This window comes from Chlorocebus sabaeus, chromosome 12 (genome assembly GCF_047675955.1).
Source record: "Chlorocebus sabaeus isolate Y175 chromosome 12, mChlSab1.0.hap1, whole genome shotgun sequence".
NCBI classification, from domain to species: Eukaryota; Metazoa; Chordata; class Mammalia; order Primates; family Cercopithecidae; genus Chlorocebus; species Chlorocebus sabaeus.
The window spans coordinates 76,486,246-76,502,582 of record NC_132915.1 but is presented as its reverse complement, the minus strand read 5'-3'; the positions used below and the strand labels follow the sequence as shown (position 1 = coordinate 76,502,582).

Here is a 16,337-nt window from a genome sequence, read left to right as displayed (position 1 = left end):
TTGTTGAAGATCAGATGGTTGTAGATGTGTGGTGTTCTTTCTGAGGTCTCTGTTCCATTCCATTGGTTTTGGTACCAGCACCATGCTGTTTTGGATACCGTAGCCTTGGAGTATAATTTGAAGTCAGGTAGCATGATGCCTCCAGCTTTGTTCTTTTTGCTTAAGATTTTCTTGGCTATACAGGGTCTTTCTTTGATTCTATATGAAATTTAAAGTAGTTTTTTTCCTAATTCTGTGAAGAATGTCTATAATAGTTTGATGGGAATAGCATTGAATCTATAAATTCCTTTGGGCAGTATGGGCATTTTCACAATATTGATTCCTCCAGTCCATGAGGATGGAATGTTTTTCCATTTGTTTTTGCCCTCTGTTATTTCTTTGAGCAGTGGTTTATAGTTCTCCTTGAAAAGGTCCTTCACTTCCCTTGTTAGCTGTATTCCTAGGTATTTTATTCTCTTTGTAGCAATTGTGAAAGGGAGTTCATTCAGGATTTGGCTGTCTGCTTGCCTATTGTTGGTGTAAAGGAATGCTCGTGATTCTTCCACATTCATTTTGTATCCTGAGAGTTTGCTGAAGTTGCTTATCAGCTTAAGGAGTTTTTGGGCTGAGATGATGGGGTTTTCTAAATATAGAATCACGTCATCTGCAAACAGAGACAATTTGACTTCCACTCTTCCTATCTGAATACCCTTTCTTTCTTTCTCTTGCCTGATTGCCCTGGCCGGAACTTCCAATACTATGTTGAATAGGAGTGCTGAGAGAGGGCATCCTTGTCTTGTGCCAGTTTTCAAGGGAATGCTTCCAGCTTTTGCCCATTCACTATTATATTTGCTGTGGGTTTGTCATAAATAGCTCTTCCTATTCGAGATATGTTCCACCGATACCTAGTTTATTGAGAGTTTTTAGCACGAAGGGATGTTGAATTTTATCAAAGGCCTTTTCTGTATCTATTGACATAATCATGTATTTTTTGTGTTTGGTTCTGTTTATGTGATGGATTAAGTTTATTGATTTGCATATGTTGAACCAGCCTTGCATCCCAGGGATGAAGTCAACTTGATCATGATGGATAAGTTTTTTATATGCTGCTGGATTTGGTTTGCCAGTATTTTATTGAGAATTTTGGCATCAATGTTCATCAGGGAGATTGGCCTGAGGTTTTTTTGTTGTTGTGGCTCTGCCAGGTTTTGGTATCAGGATGATGCTGGCTTCATAAAATGAGTTAGGGAGGAGTCCCTCCTTTTCAAATGTTTGCAGTAGTTTTAGAAGAAATGGTACCAGCTCCTCTTTGTACCTCTGGTAGAATTTGGTTATGAATCTGTCTGGTCCTGCGCTTTTTTTGGTTGGTAGGCTATTAATTACTGCATCAATTTCAGAACTTGTTATTGGTCTATTCAGGGATTTGACTTTTTCCTGGTTTAGTCTTGGGAGGCTGTATGTGTCCAGGAATTTATCCATTTCTTCTAGATTTTCTAGTTTATTTGTGTAGAGGTGTTTATAGTATTCTTTGATGGTAGTTTGTATTTCTGTGAGTTTAGTGGTGATATCCCTTTATCATTTTTTATTGGGTCTATTTGAGTCTTCTCTCTTTTCCTCTTTCTTAGTCTGGCTTGCAGTCTATTTTTTTTTTTTTTTCCAAAAAACCAGCTCCTGGATTCATTGATGTTTGGGGGAGGTATTTTCATATCTCTATCTCATTCAATTCTGCTCTGATCTTAGTTATTTCTTGTCTTCTGCTAGATTTTGAATTAGTTTGCTCTTGCCTCTCTAGCTCCTTTAATTGTGATGTTAGGGTATGATTTGAGATCTTTCTAGCTTTCTGATGTAGGCATTTAGTGCTATAAATTTCTCTCTTAACACTGCTTTAAGTATGTCCCAGAGATTTTGGTATGTTGTCGCTTTGTTCTCATTGGTTTCAAAGAACTTCTTGATTTCTGCCTTAATTTTATTATTTGCCCAGGAGTCATTCAGGAGCAGGTTGTTCAATTTCCATGTAATTGTGTAGTTTTGAGTGAGTTTCTTAATCCTGAGTTCTAATTTGATTGCACTGTGGTCTGAGAGACTGCTATGATTTCTATTCTTTTGCACTTGCTAAGGAGTGTTTTACTTCCAATGATGTGGTCAATTTTAGAATAAGTGCCATGTGGCATTGAGAAGAATACATATTCTATTGATTTGGGGTGAAGAGTTCTATAGATGTCTATTAGGTCCACTTGATCCAGAGCTGAGTTTAAGTCCTGAGTATTGTTGTTAATTTTCTGTCTCCTTATCTAATACTGACAGGGTGGAGTTAAAGCCTCCCACTATTGCTGGGCATGGTGGCTCACGCCTGTAATTCCAGCACTTTGGGAGGCTGAGGAGGGCAGATCACTTGAGGTCAGGAGTTTGAGAACAGCCTGGCCAACATGGCGAAATCCTGTCTCTACTAAAAATACCAAAAAATTAGCCGGGCGTTGTGGTGGGCACCTGTAATCCCAGCTACTCAGGAGGCTAAGGAAGGAGAATTGTTTGAACCCAGGAGGTGGAGGTTGTAGTGAGCTGAGATGGCACCATTGCACTCCAGCCTGGGTGACAAAAGCAAGACTCTGTCTCAAAATAAAAATAAAAATAAAAAAAGTCTCCCACTATTATTGTGTGGGAGTCTAAGTGTCTTTGCAGATCTCTAGGAACTTGTTTTATGAATCTGGGTTCTCCTGTATTGGGTGCATATATATTTAGGATGGTTAGCTCTTCTTGTTGAATTGTTCCCTTTACCATTATGTAATGCTCCTCTTCGTCTTTTTTTTGATATTTGTTGGTTTGAAGTCTGTTTTGTCAGAGACTAGGTTTGTAATCCCTGTTTGTTTATTTGTTTATTTTTGCTTTTCATTTGCTTGGTAAATTTCCTCTCTTGGTAAATTTCCTCCGTCCCTTTCTTTTGAACCTATGTGTGTCTTTGCATGTGAGATGGGTCTCCTGAATACAGCATATCAATGGGTCTTGACTCTGTCCAATTTGACAGTCTGTGTCTTTTAACTGGGGCATGTAGTCAGTACATTTAAGATCAGTAGTATTACGTGTGAATTTGATCCTGCCATCATGATGTTAGCTGGTTATTTTGCACACTAGTTGATGCAGTTTCTTCATAGTGTCATTGTTCTTTATATTTTGGTGTGGTTTTGCAGTGCCTGGTACTGTTTTTTTCTTTCCATATTTAGTGCTTCCTTCAGGATCTCTTGTAAGGCAGGCCTGGTGTTGACAAAATCCCTCAGTATTTGCTTGTCTGGAAAGGATTTTATTTCTCCTTCACTTATGAAGCTTAGTTTGGCTGCATATGAAATTCTGGGTTGAAAATTTTTTCTTTAAGAATGTTGAATTATTGGCCTCCAATCTCTTCTGGCTTGTAGAGTTTCTGCTGAGAGGTCCACTGTTAGTCTGATGGACTTCTCTTTGCAGGTGTCCTGGTCTGTCTCTCTGGCTGCCTTTAACATTTTTTCCTTCATTTCGACCTTGGAGAATCTGATGATTTTGTGTCTTGGGGTTGTTATTCTTGTGGAGTATCTTAGTAGTGTTCTCTGTATTTCCTGAATTGGCATGTTGGCCTGCCTTGCTAAGTTGGGGACGTTATCCTGTGTAATGTCCTGAAGTGTGTTTTCCAGCTTGTTTCCATTCTCCCGTCTCCATCAGGTACTCCAATCAACCCTAGGTTTGGTCTTTTTACATAGTCTTATATTTCTTGGAAGCTTCATTTGTTCCTTTTCATTCTTCTTTCTCTAATCTTGTCTGTATGCCTTATTTTAGCAAGGTGGTCTTCAAATTCTCATATCCTTTCTTCCACTTGGTTGATTCAGCTATTGATACTTGTGCATGCTTCCTAAAGTTTACCTGCTGTGTTTTTCAACTCCATCAAATCATTTATGTTCTTCTCTCAACTAGTTATTCTAGTTAGCAGCTCCTCTAACCTTTTATCAAGGTTTTAGCTTATTTACATTGGGTTAGAACATGCTTCTTTAGCTCAGTGGAGTTTATTATCCATCTTCTGAAGCTTTCTTCTGTCAATTCATCCATCTCATCCTCCATCCAGTTCTGCACCCTTGCTGGAGAGGCACTGCAATCATTTGGAGGAGAAGAGGCACTTTTGGGCTTTCAGTGTTGTTTTTTCTCAATTCTTTCTCATCTTCATGAGTTTGTCTAATTTCGATCTTTGAGGCTGCTGACACTTCAATGGGGTTTTTGTGGGGGATTTTGTTGTTGTTGTTGATACTGTTGTTGTTGCTGTTTGTTTTTCTTTCAATGGTCAGGTCCCTCTTCTGTAGGGCTGCTGTGGTTTGCTGGGAGTTCATTTCAGGCCCTATTCATCTATTTTGCTCCCAGGCCTGGAGATGTCACTCAAGGAGGCTGGGGAACAGCAAAGATGAATCTCTGCTCCTTCTTCTGGGATCTTTGACCTCGAGGGGCACCAACCTTATACCAGTAGGATCACTCCTATCTAAGGTGTCTGGCAACCCTGTTGGAGGGTCTCACCCAGTTGGGTGGCAGGGGGAACAGGACCTGTTTAATGAAGCACTTGACTGTCCCTTGGTGAGGGAGTGTGCTTCACTCGGGGGAAACCCACTAGTCTGGGCTGCCTGGCTTCCTCAGAACTACCAGGAGAAAAGGCTAAGTCTGCTAGTCAGCAGAGACTGTGGCCACCTCTCCCCCTAGGGGATCAGGCCCAGGGAGATCATGGTTCTGTCCCTGAGCCTCCGGCTGGAGTTGTTGGAGTTCCTGCAGGGAAGCCCCACCTAGTGAGGAAGGATGGGTCAGGGTCAGGCCTGAAGACATGCTCTGGCCGCAGTCTGTCACAGTCAGTGTGTTAGCCTGTGGGGGACAGCTCTTGGGACCAAGTCATCCAGCCTCCCTGGCTCCAACAAGGGAATAGTGCAGCCTGGAGCTATAGAGATGGATGCTGCCCTTCCCCACTTAGTGTGTTAGACAGTTATGTGTCCCAATGCTGGCTGCTGCCCCTTCCCCAAGGAGCTCAAATGGCTCAGAGAGCAGGCAGAGTCTGTTGAGAATCTGCATGGCTCCAGGGTTGGGAACCTAGACCCTGGTGGCAAGGGTTCGCGAGTGGGATTTTCCTATCCATGGGTTGCACAGTTCTGTGGAGAAAGCATGGTTTCCGCAGCTGGGTAGCACACTCACTTACCACCTCCCTTGGCTAGGGAGTAGGGGTTCCCCTGCCCCGTGTGGCTCTCAGGTGGGCCAGCACACCACAGCTCTCTTCCCTCCTCTCTGTGGATCACGCCAGACACCTAGTCTGTTCTGATGAGACAGCATGGATACCTGCGTTGGCGGTGCAGGATTCACATGCTGTTTATGGTTCTTTTTGATGGGAGCCTCTGATCGCAGCTACTTCTAGTAGGCCATTTTGGCCCTTCCCCCCGAGAAATCGAAACTTTTCTTGATATACCAGCCAATGATAGGCACATATATAATATACATATAATATATATGTATATAATATACACTATATACATATTATATATCTATATTATATATGTATTACATACATACTATAGTATATATTGTATATATTGTTATATGTTATATATTGCATAAATATATATTATATATTGCATAAATATATAATATATAGTATACATACTATATATTATATGCATATATTTATATATGCTATTTATAGTACATATAATATATAGTATATTATATTATACATATATGATATTTTATTCCCTGGTCATATTTTGAATTCCAACAACTTACATTCTTACCAGTATATATTATATCTGTACAATACATAATATATTTTTGATAAATATAATATATATTTATGATACAGCATATTTTACATACATTGTACCTATATATTATACATATATAAAATATGATATTTTATTCTATTCCCTGGTCATATTTTAAATTGCAACAACTTACCTTCTTCTAGAATTAACGCTATAGAATTAACGCTTCTCAGGTGATGCGGGGGCCCACCTGAGAGTCACACGGGGCAGGGGAGCCCCTACTCCCTAGCCAAATATATTATGTATTACAATACATAATATATTTTGATAAATATATTATACATCATTATATTATACATATAATATATTGCACCTATAAAATATACATACATATATAATATGATATTTTATTCCCTGGTTATATTTTAAATTGCAACAACTTACCTTCTTCTAGAATTAATGCTATAAGCCCATTCTCTGTAGAGTCCCTGGAGAGACCCTTTCAAGGTGGAACCCATCCATGTCACTTTTGCTGCTTAACTTTTCCCATTTGCCTCAAGAATACCTGCCAGAGTCACTTGCAGCTGCACTGTTTACCCTGTGATAACCTTTGCCATGAAATATCTGGCTTTTATTATCATTTTTGTCTCACTGTAGTATATTGACTTTGGGAACAAAAGACATCCCTCTATTTATAGCACTCTGTTTTTAATAGTGGTATTTCCATTTACAAAATACAGTAATTATTGATCACTGAAAATGTCAAATCCTAGAAAAAATAGCATTTGTACCTGTGATGTTAATTAACGTCGTCCTCGAACAGTTGTTGGCCGAAGATTCATTTGATGAATCTGATTTATCTGAAATAGATGATTCTGATGACTCAATTTTTATATTCGTTTTGTCTGAAATAACTCAAAGAATGGTTTTTATGTTTTTTCACATTGAAAATCAGTCAGATTTGCTTGACCCTCAAAGAGTATATTTATGTAAAATTAAACGAGTGCTGGCAGTGAGCTGCACCTTTTTTTTTCTAAATGGGAAAAGGGTTAAAATCTTTCAGTGGCTCGATATTGCCCATAAGGCACTCAAGGCCTTGGTCATCTGTGTCTTTTCCTCTTCTCCCACTGCCAGCTGCAATGAGATATTTATGATGTAATAAACAAGGCGTGCCATTTCATAGCACCACGTTTTTGTGCATGATGCCCAACATACCAATATGGCTTTCTGTTCTTATTGATTTGGAAATTGCCTATTTATTTTTTTAAATGCCACTCTTGTTTCCTCTAAGAACTTCCCTCCAGTTCCCAGCACAGTCAATTGCTATTTCCCCCATATATACAATATACATATTTATAAAAATACATTTGACATCTGTTTTGTGTCATTGGCTATGAGCTACTTGAGGGTAAGGACTTTATCTGTGTATCTCTGTAGCTTCTCACAGCCCCTTATAACATGCCAAATATGCAAAATGTTTCCGAAGTTGGTGAACTAAATGAATGAATATTTATTATGAGAATTAAACATTATTCTTATGATTATTTATTATAAGAATTAAATATGTACATATATATAGCTATTAATAGAATGCCTACCACAGGCGCCAGTAGTCCCAGCTATTCGGGAGGCTGAGGCAGGGAAATGCTTGAACCTGGGAGGTGGAGGTTGCAGTGAGCCGAGATCGCTCCACCACACTCCAGCCTGGGCGACAGAGCGAGACTCTGTCTCAAATGCCTACCACATAATGGGTGTTATAGAAGTATTTTCTATTATTATTCTCCTGCATAATTTCTGTCCATATTTCTTTCCATTTGGTTTTGCCATCCAAGCAGATTAAAGGAAAGAAATGTCACATTCCTGTGTAACACCTTATATAAGCATTTAATGAACTTATCCATACATTCATCAAGAATTTGTGATTCCCACAGTCCAAATCTCTGTGAATTTTCTTTCTAGCCATGTGTGGCATAGCTCTCTCTCTGACTATACTCTAATACCCCACCCCTCTGTAGCATGGGTATATTTACTTTGTTTTTGTTTGTTTGTTTTTAGATGGAGTCTAAAACAACAGCTCTGTTGCCCAGCCTGGAGTGCAGTGGCGCGATCTCAGCTCACTGCAACCTCTGCCTTCTGGGTTCAAGTGACTCTCCTGCCTCAGCCTCCTAAGAAGCTGGGATTACAGGCACGTGTCACCACACCTAGCTAATTTTTGTATTTAGAGAAGGGGTTTCGCCATGTTGGTCAGGCTGGTTTTGAACTCCTGACCTCAGGATCCACCCACCTCTGCCTCCCAGAGTGCTGGGATTACAGGCATGAGCCACCGAGCCTGGCCTATTTCCTTTCTTTTCCCCACGAAGAATCCTCAATTCCTATTGCTTTTCTAGCCTTTTCAATGAGGTTTTCAACCTCTTAGGAATCTCAGAGGTTCTTTGCAATAACATTAATCTTCGTTGCACAAGACTGCCACATTATTTTGCTTTGGATTTATCTTTGCAGATTCTGCCCCCATTTAAATAAATACAATGAAATGACACATTTCTACAGCTGAACAGTGAAGTTTGTTTTTCTTCTATGAGGCTGAACATTTATTGATGAATCCATATTGTACTGACAGCAACTTCTTCAATAATTTCATGGGTTATATAGCAGTTGGTAATAGTGCATGCACGTGGGCAGGGAGAACTATGCAAATATCAATAATAATTATGCTTGGTGTATGCAAATTCCAGCAGGTATTTTCAGAAATTAATCTTCCAAATTACTTTTGCACAATTCAGGAAAATTGAAATGTGCATTTAAATAATTGTAGAAAAATGTAAAAGCAATCTCTACTCATTTAAATCACCCAGTTAAGGTGCTATTGTAAACAAAGGGATTGTAGATATTTCAGACACAGAAGCCATACTGTCAAAACAGAATTATAGAGATCATGAGAGCTTTGCTTTGTTTGTAGACAACTTACCAGGGATGGCATTGTTTGGATTAGTTTGTTTGGTTTAAAGCATTATTATTAATATTCCTCAAAAATCATTAGTAAAAAGAAGCAATATTGTTTTGCTTATTTATATACTCACGTATATGTTTCATGCATCACTGTGTCCATTTATCAACCCATTTATCTATCAAATGAATTTTTATTAAGCATGATTATATGCCACAGACTGAGGTAAGTAAAGTTATGTGAGTAGGAAGACCTTTTGACTTGTGCCTCCAGCTCATAGGGGAGCTACAAGTTTACATAGTTTAGCCATTTTGGGGTCTTTTCATTTCCTCCATGAGTTTAATATCAATTGTAACTTCATATGAAAGCTAGAATATGGGGCAATAATTAATGCATTTATATAAGCAAAGCACTTTCAGTGTCTTCTGCTTTCATGCAGTTTTAATTCATCAAATTATGGCCAGAGGCTTTAATTGCTGAAAGTAACCCTAGGCTTCTCTGACTTTCTTGAATACCTAACACGCATTTCTCAGGGAAAATATTGAATTCATAGATAAAGGCTAGAAAGATACGCAATCCTTGCCCTTAAGAAGCTGACATCTCATAGGCATCTGGGACAAGGAGCATTCGCCTATTATTAATGGTTGTGACTAAAAGTACTGCTATCGGAGTCCACGGACATTTCGGGAACAAAAGGTCTCCTTCCAGGAGTGATCAGGACACTTTTGGGATGTCCTTGAGTTGTGCCTTGGGAATGCATTTTACAAAGGAAAATGGTGGAGACAGCTGTTGAAATAGGAAAGTCCAGGGTTTCGGACCTAGGTTCAGCAGCTATAGGACTGTGAAGTCTTAACAACTAGCCTCATCTGTAAAATAGGGATGAGGACACCAGCCTCATAAAGATCTCTGGGAGGATCTAGCTAATGTTTGCTAATGTGCTCATTAAATTCTATGAAGCAGGGATTCCTAGGTAGAAGAGATGGTCCAGGGTAAAGGCACAGAAGGGAGGAAAAAAGACATATTAGGACCCTGGTGATAAGCCAGTTTGTCTACTACCTACGGTTCTTCTACTGCCTCTGCTTTTCTTTCTAGAAAACCACAGGCAGTAACCACAAATCTATTTGTCTGTTTTGCGATGTTGAATTTGTGACTTGACTGTTTTAACTGTTTTATCTTTAAAATGAATCAAGAAAACTCATTTTATGCTGCCCCAGGTGGTGGGAGGTAAGATGACAGATATAGTACCTGCAAGTAAGGCTTTTGTGTTCCTCTTCCAATTGGTGCTCTCTATTCATTTAAGTGTTTCTTATCAGCTTCTGCCCAGGGAAAACCTCCTAACAAAAATACACATTTCCTTGCCTATATGTCACAAGTCAGCTGTTCCTTTAAAGGACATACCTATGATCTTGAACAATGGGTTCAAAATATATTATAAACCAGTATAATATTCCAGTTTTTTTTTTTTTTTTTTTTTTTTTTCCGAGACAGAGTCTTTCTCTGTCACCCAGGCTAGAGTGCAGTGGCTTGATTTTGGCTCACTGCAACCTCTGACTCCCAGGTTCAGGCGATTCTCTTGTCTGAACCTCCCGAGCAGGTGGAATTACAGGTGTGTGCCACCATGCCCAACTAATTGGTATTTTTAGTAGAGACAGGGTTTCACCATGTTGGCCAGGCCGGTCTCGAACTCCTGACCGCAAGTGATCTGCCTGCCTCTGCCTCCTAAAGTGCTAGGATTACAGGCATAAGTCACCACGCCAGGCCCTATTTTTAAAAATTTTTTATTTATTTTTTGCTGTTGTTGTTTGAGGGAAATACTGAAACTACAAATAAATTAGCAGTCATTGTCACCAACTCATTTGATGAAAACCATTTATTCTAATTGTAACTGGTAACCTGGCCTTTGTGCCCCAGATCAGATGATCTATTGTGTTTTCCTATGTTTTTGAGTGCTGCTTAGTTTTCCTTTTTTTTTTTTTTTTTTTTTGTTTGTTTGTTTCCCATGGCTCCACCTGTGATCCTACAAATAGCATACTGATAACAGAAGGCAAACAGGTAGAATGGTAAAGAAAGAAGGTTGGGAGCAGAGAAAAATGGAACAGTGTCTTTCTTGTCTTTCACTTATTTATTTACCAATTACCACTGAAACTGTGGTGGAAGCCATAAAGACAAAGTCCAAGAAGGTACCACCTGTATCTCTGAGGCACTTGGCAGTTGAGAGATAACAGTAATTGGACCATAACCGTGATGACCAGTACTTCAATGGAGGATATTCAGATGTTCCAGAAGCATTTAGGTAGGAGTGACTAACTGGGCTGGGAGAGCTGGAGAGGCTTCACAGAGGAGGTGATATTAGACTGAATCATGAATGTAAAAAAGAGTCTGGATGAAGGACATTCCAGACAAGGGGAATTATTATGTCAATGATTAAAATCTATGTCAGAGAAAGATTAGGCCATAGAAAGATATACAGCGCTAAGGGATTCAGAAGACAGAAATGTTACATTTCATAAAGAGATAAACAGAGACACTTCAAGGAAGAAGTAATATTTTAAACGGGCCATGACATTTTAGAAGGGATAGATGGAGCTAAAGAGGGTCCTTGAGATGGAGGAAATAGTATGAACAATGACATGGAGGTAAGAGAGTTCAATGTGGGACTTAGGGAACATGAAAGAGTCACGTATGCTTAGAGTGGAGGCTGGATGTAGTTAAGATGAGAAGGGTCAGGTGGGGTCAGATGGGGAGAGTTCCAGATGCTGATGTGAGGGGCTCTGTACCTAGTACTATTATTTGGTAGGAGTCACCAACACTTTATTTGGGAAACGATAGTCCATTCAGTTTAATTCCTCCAGTATTTTTGGAGATCATCCTTGCTCTGAAACAGGTACTGTGATAGATTCTAGGGACACAAAATGAATCGAACATGATTCCTGACCTTTTGAATCTTTCATCAAAATATTTATCCATGTTTCTGTCTAAGTCAATGTCCATGTCTATGTTCACGTCCATGTCCATGTCTATGTCTAAGTCAATGTTTATGTCAATTTCTATGCCTATGTCTATATCTGCATCTGTATCTAGATTTTTAGACAGAGATTAATTTGACTGTGGTGTGTAGGATGTGTGGAAGCAGGGGAAGAGGGGCGGGAGAGGTGAATGGGCAGCAGCCATCCACATGGAAAGGGCTGAACCAGTCCAGATGGGAGGGCCTGAACAGGGGCAGTACAGCAGGAAGAGCACTGTCTTTGGAGTCTAAGGAATTTGAGCTTGAATCCAGGCTCTATCACAAACTCTCCTTGAGAGTTTATTCAAGTAATTTCCTCAGCCTGATTCTCTTCATCTGTAAAACAGGGAAAATAACACTTACCTTTGAGGGTGGATGAGAAGATTTAAGGTGATGTATTAAGCACTTGGCACATGGTCGGCATCAGCAATCGGCAGTGATGAAAGAGGCTGCAATGCCTTTGATTTGCCACTCCCTGTTCAGAAAGAAGTCAACACTTTTACCCTAGTGAAAGAGGCAGGTTTGGTGGCTCCAGGTAGGGAATGATGACTATGGCTTTAAGCCTGCCCTGTGACCTCTACATCTGTTTCCCAGGTAAGGAGCACAAATATCCCTTGCTTGACTGGCAGAGCCAAGCTCACCTTGGGAGGTCCTTTCGTGGACTGTTCTTCCCATCCCACTAATGAACCCACTGACTCAGCCACTGAGAGGTCTGGCAGGAAGCACGGCTGCAGCTGTGACCAGGCCAGGTTGCTCCAACTCCAGCAAACATTTAGAGTGGCTCAGTGCCTGCTGCTCCTGCCTTGACACAGAGGAAGCTGAGAGCCAGGCCAGTGAGTGGCAGCCAAGAGGATGCTGCCAGCATGGCAGCCAGGAGCTACAAAGGCCCCGAGCACTAGACGGTTTTGCCATCACTGTGGGGAGTGTCCCCAGCTGTCAGTGCCACCGGTGGGGATGCAGCTTCTCCCAGGAGCTAACCTGAGCATGTAGGACTATTGCCCGGGGTCCTCGCTCTCCCTGGCTGATGCGAGGTGGTTTCCAGGGGCGACAGCACTGTGGTGAACAAGGAGGAAGCCAGGATACAGTGAGGAAATGTGGAAGAGCATTTCCAAAGGCTGTTTCTGTTGGGGATTCTTGTTTGTCCAAGACTGTGATTTATCTCCAGGATACTTAGAATTTGTTAGCAGCAGGGTGCTAGTAGAGGTTTAACAACCGGGTCTGAGAACGGAGGCAGGGAGGGAGGGGGAAAAGGAGTGTCCTGATTTGTAGTTTTTGATGATTTCCATGGAGTAAAAATTTGCACCACAGAAGATATCAAGGTACCAACATGGTACCACTGAAGTAAAGTTGAAGAAGAGATGGGAAGTGTCGCATCATTATGAAGTATTTCCACTATAGATAGACAGTAGATACAAATCACCTCACAACTGCTGATAATAGTAAAAGATAGTAAAATGATTAGGAAGTGAGGATTTTGAGTATTTATTGTCTGTGCCTTTAATATAATTTATTTAATTTTAAGTTTACATACTTTAACATTTAACGATGGGCTAACTTGACAACAGCCTCTCAAAATTCCTCATCAATTTTTGAAGGCAGTGCAGAGTGTCTTGTTTTTACCTTCTCTGGAGAATAAACCTCCAATCTTTTGCTTCATTTGCAAGGGAAAATTGCCTGGCTGAGTGGTGGGTGGTAAGAAAGCTGGTGGGGGGGGGTGTCTTTTTTTTAAAAATTTATTGAGGTGGCATTCACATGACATAAAATTAACTCCTTTGAAGTAACCAACTCACTGACATTCAGTACATTCACAGTGTTATGCAAACACCAACTCTATCTAGTTTTAAAACGTTTCTATCACTCCAATACAAAACCCCTGAGTTAGTTTGCTAGGACTGCTATTAAAAAGTGCCAGACACTGAGTGGATTACATCACAAAAAATCATTTTTTTCACAGTTCTGGAGGCTGGGAGTTCAAGATCAAAGTGTCAGTAGGCTTCATGTCTGCTGAGGGCCATGAGGGAGTGATCTGCCCCAGACCTCTCTCCATGGCCTGTCAATCGCTGTCTTCTCCCTGTGTTTTCACGTGGTCCTCCCTTTGTATGTGTCTGTGTCCAAATTTCCTCTTCTTATAAGGGTATCTGTCATATTGGAGTAGGGCCCACTATAATGACCACATTTCAACTTATCTACCTCTGTAAAGACCCTGTCTCCAAATAGAGTTACCTTCCTAAGTACTATGGGTTACAACTTTAACATATCATTTTTTCTTTTGCAGGAGGTATTACAATTCAGCTGATAACAACTCCCTAACTACTAAGCAGTCTCCCTCTATACCCCCTTACTCTCAGTCCCTGGCAGCCAATAGTCTGTATTTTGTCTCTATGGATTTACCTATTTTGGATATTTCATAAAAAGAAATCATATAACACATGACCTTTGTGTCTGGCTTCTATCACTTCAAAACATTTCAATTTTCATGTGGTTCACAGGAGTATCATTAGTTTTGTGTGCTGTGGTTTAAAAAAAAGAGAGGAGCAGATAAAGGGCTACCAACAGCAAATGCTTCCAAGTTAAGGAATTCTCTTAAAGACCACAAAACTGACCAGAATTTGGTAGATAATTTTGCCTCCTACTTACAAGAATAGAGACAAGAAGACTGATCAAGAGACCACTGGAATAGTTGATGCAAGACAGTTCTAAGGCATATACTTAGGGAAAGGGCGAAAGGGATCAAGAGGAAAAGGTTTCATCAAAGTGATTAGAAAATGCAAACCACTTTCAAATGCTTAAACATTACATATTTTAAAAGTATATGAAAGCTTAAAGAAAATAAAAGCCACCTACGATAGCACAACTCAGTTATACATACTGTAAATATTTTGATATATCTACTATTTTTATCAAAAAATAACATATACACAGGAAACTGCAAAAGTGATAAAATTTTGGAAACTTAAACACCCAATTATCTACCTCGCAGGTCACAAAATGTATCCTAAAAGCCTTCCTCATGCCCTCTACTACCAAAGGTAGTAATTACTTGTTTTAGCCCTTTCTTTTTTTTTTTCCTTTTTTGAGACAGGGTCTTGCTCTGCTGCCCAGGCAGGAGTGCAGTGGCACAATCTTGGCTCACTGCAATATCTGCCTTCCAGGTTCAAGTGATTCTCCTGCCTCAGCCTTCCAAGTAGCTGGAATTACAGGCGCCCACGACCATGCCTGGTAAATTTTGGTATTTTTAGTAGTGATGGGTTTCATCATGTTGGCCAGGCTGGTCTTGAACTCCTGACCTCAGGTGATCTGTTTGCCTCAGCCTCCCAAAATGCTGGGATTATAGGTGTAAGCCACCATGCCTGACTAGTTTTAGCCTATTTTTGAGCCAGAGAGAAAGAAAATAAAATTACACTTTTATTTTTGGCTTATTTTCCTCACATTTTGTGAAATGGATCCATGTAGTTGTGTGTAGTTGCTCTTTCATTTTCCTACTATTCTATGATATGAATATGTGAAAAATAACTAAACTGATTTTATTATTGGTGAGTATTTGGGTTATGTCCAAATTTTAGATATTGTAACAATGTTCCTATGTTCTTTTGTGCTTATATGTATACCACATATTTGCACATATGTATCTGGTGGGGTATGTCCTCCCAAGATTTCTTCTTGTGTTAAATATGATCTGGGAATGGAACTGCTGGTCATCAAGTACACGTTCAGAGTTAGGAGATGCCCCATCAAAGAGTCATCCACAATGGTTATACTACTGTACACTCTTACAGACAGCATGTGAGGGTTCCTGTTCCTCCATGTCTTCATCAACACTTGATAACGTCAGTTAATTTAACTTCAGCATACTGGTGGGTGTTGTTTGGTGGTATGTAATTGTGCTTTAGTTTGCATTTTCCTTATAATTTATGATGATAAGTTTTTTACATGTTTACTCAACATTTTAATATTTTCTTTTGGGAGGAACCCATGCATTGGGTTCTCTATTCTATTTCTGGGCTTTCTATTCTGTTCCATTGGTCTATATGTCTGTTTCTATGCCAGTACCATGCTGTTTTGTTTAATGTAGGTTTGTAAGTTTGTAATATACTTTAAAATAAAGAAGTGTGATGTCTCCAACTTTGTTCTTTCTGATGATTACTTTGGGTATTTGGGGTATTTTGTGGTTCCATATGAATTTTGGGAAAGTTATTTTTTCTTTTTATAAAGATTGACATTGGGATTTTGATAGAGATGGCACTGAATCAGTAAATCACTTAGGGTAGTACGGACATTTTAAGAATATTACTTTTTTCCAATCTATGGCCATGGGAAATCTTTCCATTTATATATGTCTTTAATTTTCTTCCTCAATGCTTTATAACCTTCAGTGTCTTTAATTTCCTTTATCAGTGCTTTATAATTTTCTTTTTCATCTCCTTGGTTATGTTTATTTCTAAGTATTTCATTCTTTTTGTTGCTATTGTGAATGAAATTGTTTTCTTCTTTTTTGGATAGTTTATTGTTTGTATAGAAATGCAACTGACTTTGTGTGTTGAAATAGTATCTTGCAAATCTACTGAATTCATTTATTTGTTTTAACAATTATTGAGTCTTTAAGGTTTCTACATATATGATCATGTCATTTGCAAAGAGATAATTTTACTTCTTATTCAATTAGATG

General features: G+C 39.5%; 1 long non-coding RNA gene across 2 annotated transcripts in view; it reads right to left on the bottom strand.

The window, feature by feature from the left end:
* Window positions 1-16,337, bottom strand: part of LOC103219065 (uncharacterized) — a 275,379-nt gene that overhangs the window by 34,191 nt on the left and 224,851 nt on the right. Inside the window, exon 2 of one of the 2 annotated variants that reach the window (XR_012094943.1) lies at window positions 12,035-12,146. This is a non-coding gene — a long non-coding RNA (uncharacterized lncRNA). Of the gene's footprint in view, window positions 1-6,514; window positions 6,586-12,034; window positions 12,147-16,337 lie in introns of those variants that run through there. The other variant, XR_491824.3, reaches the window with a different exon arrangement.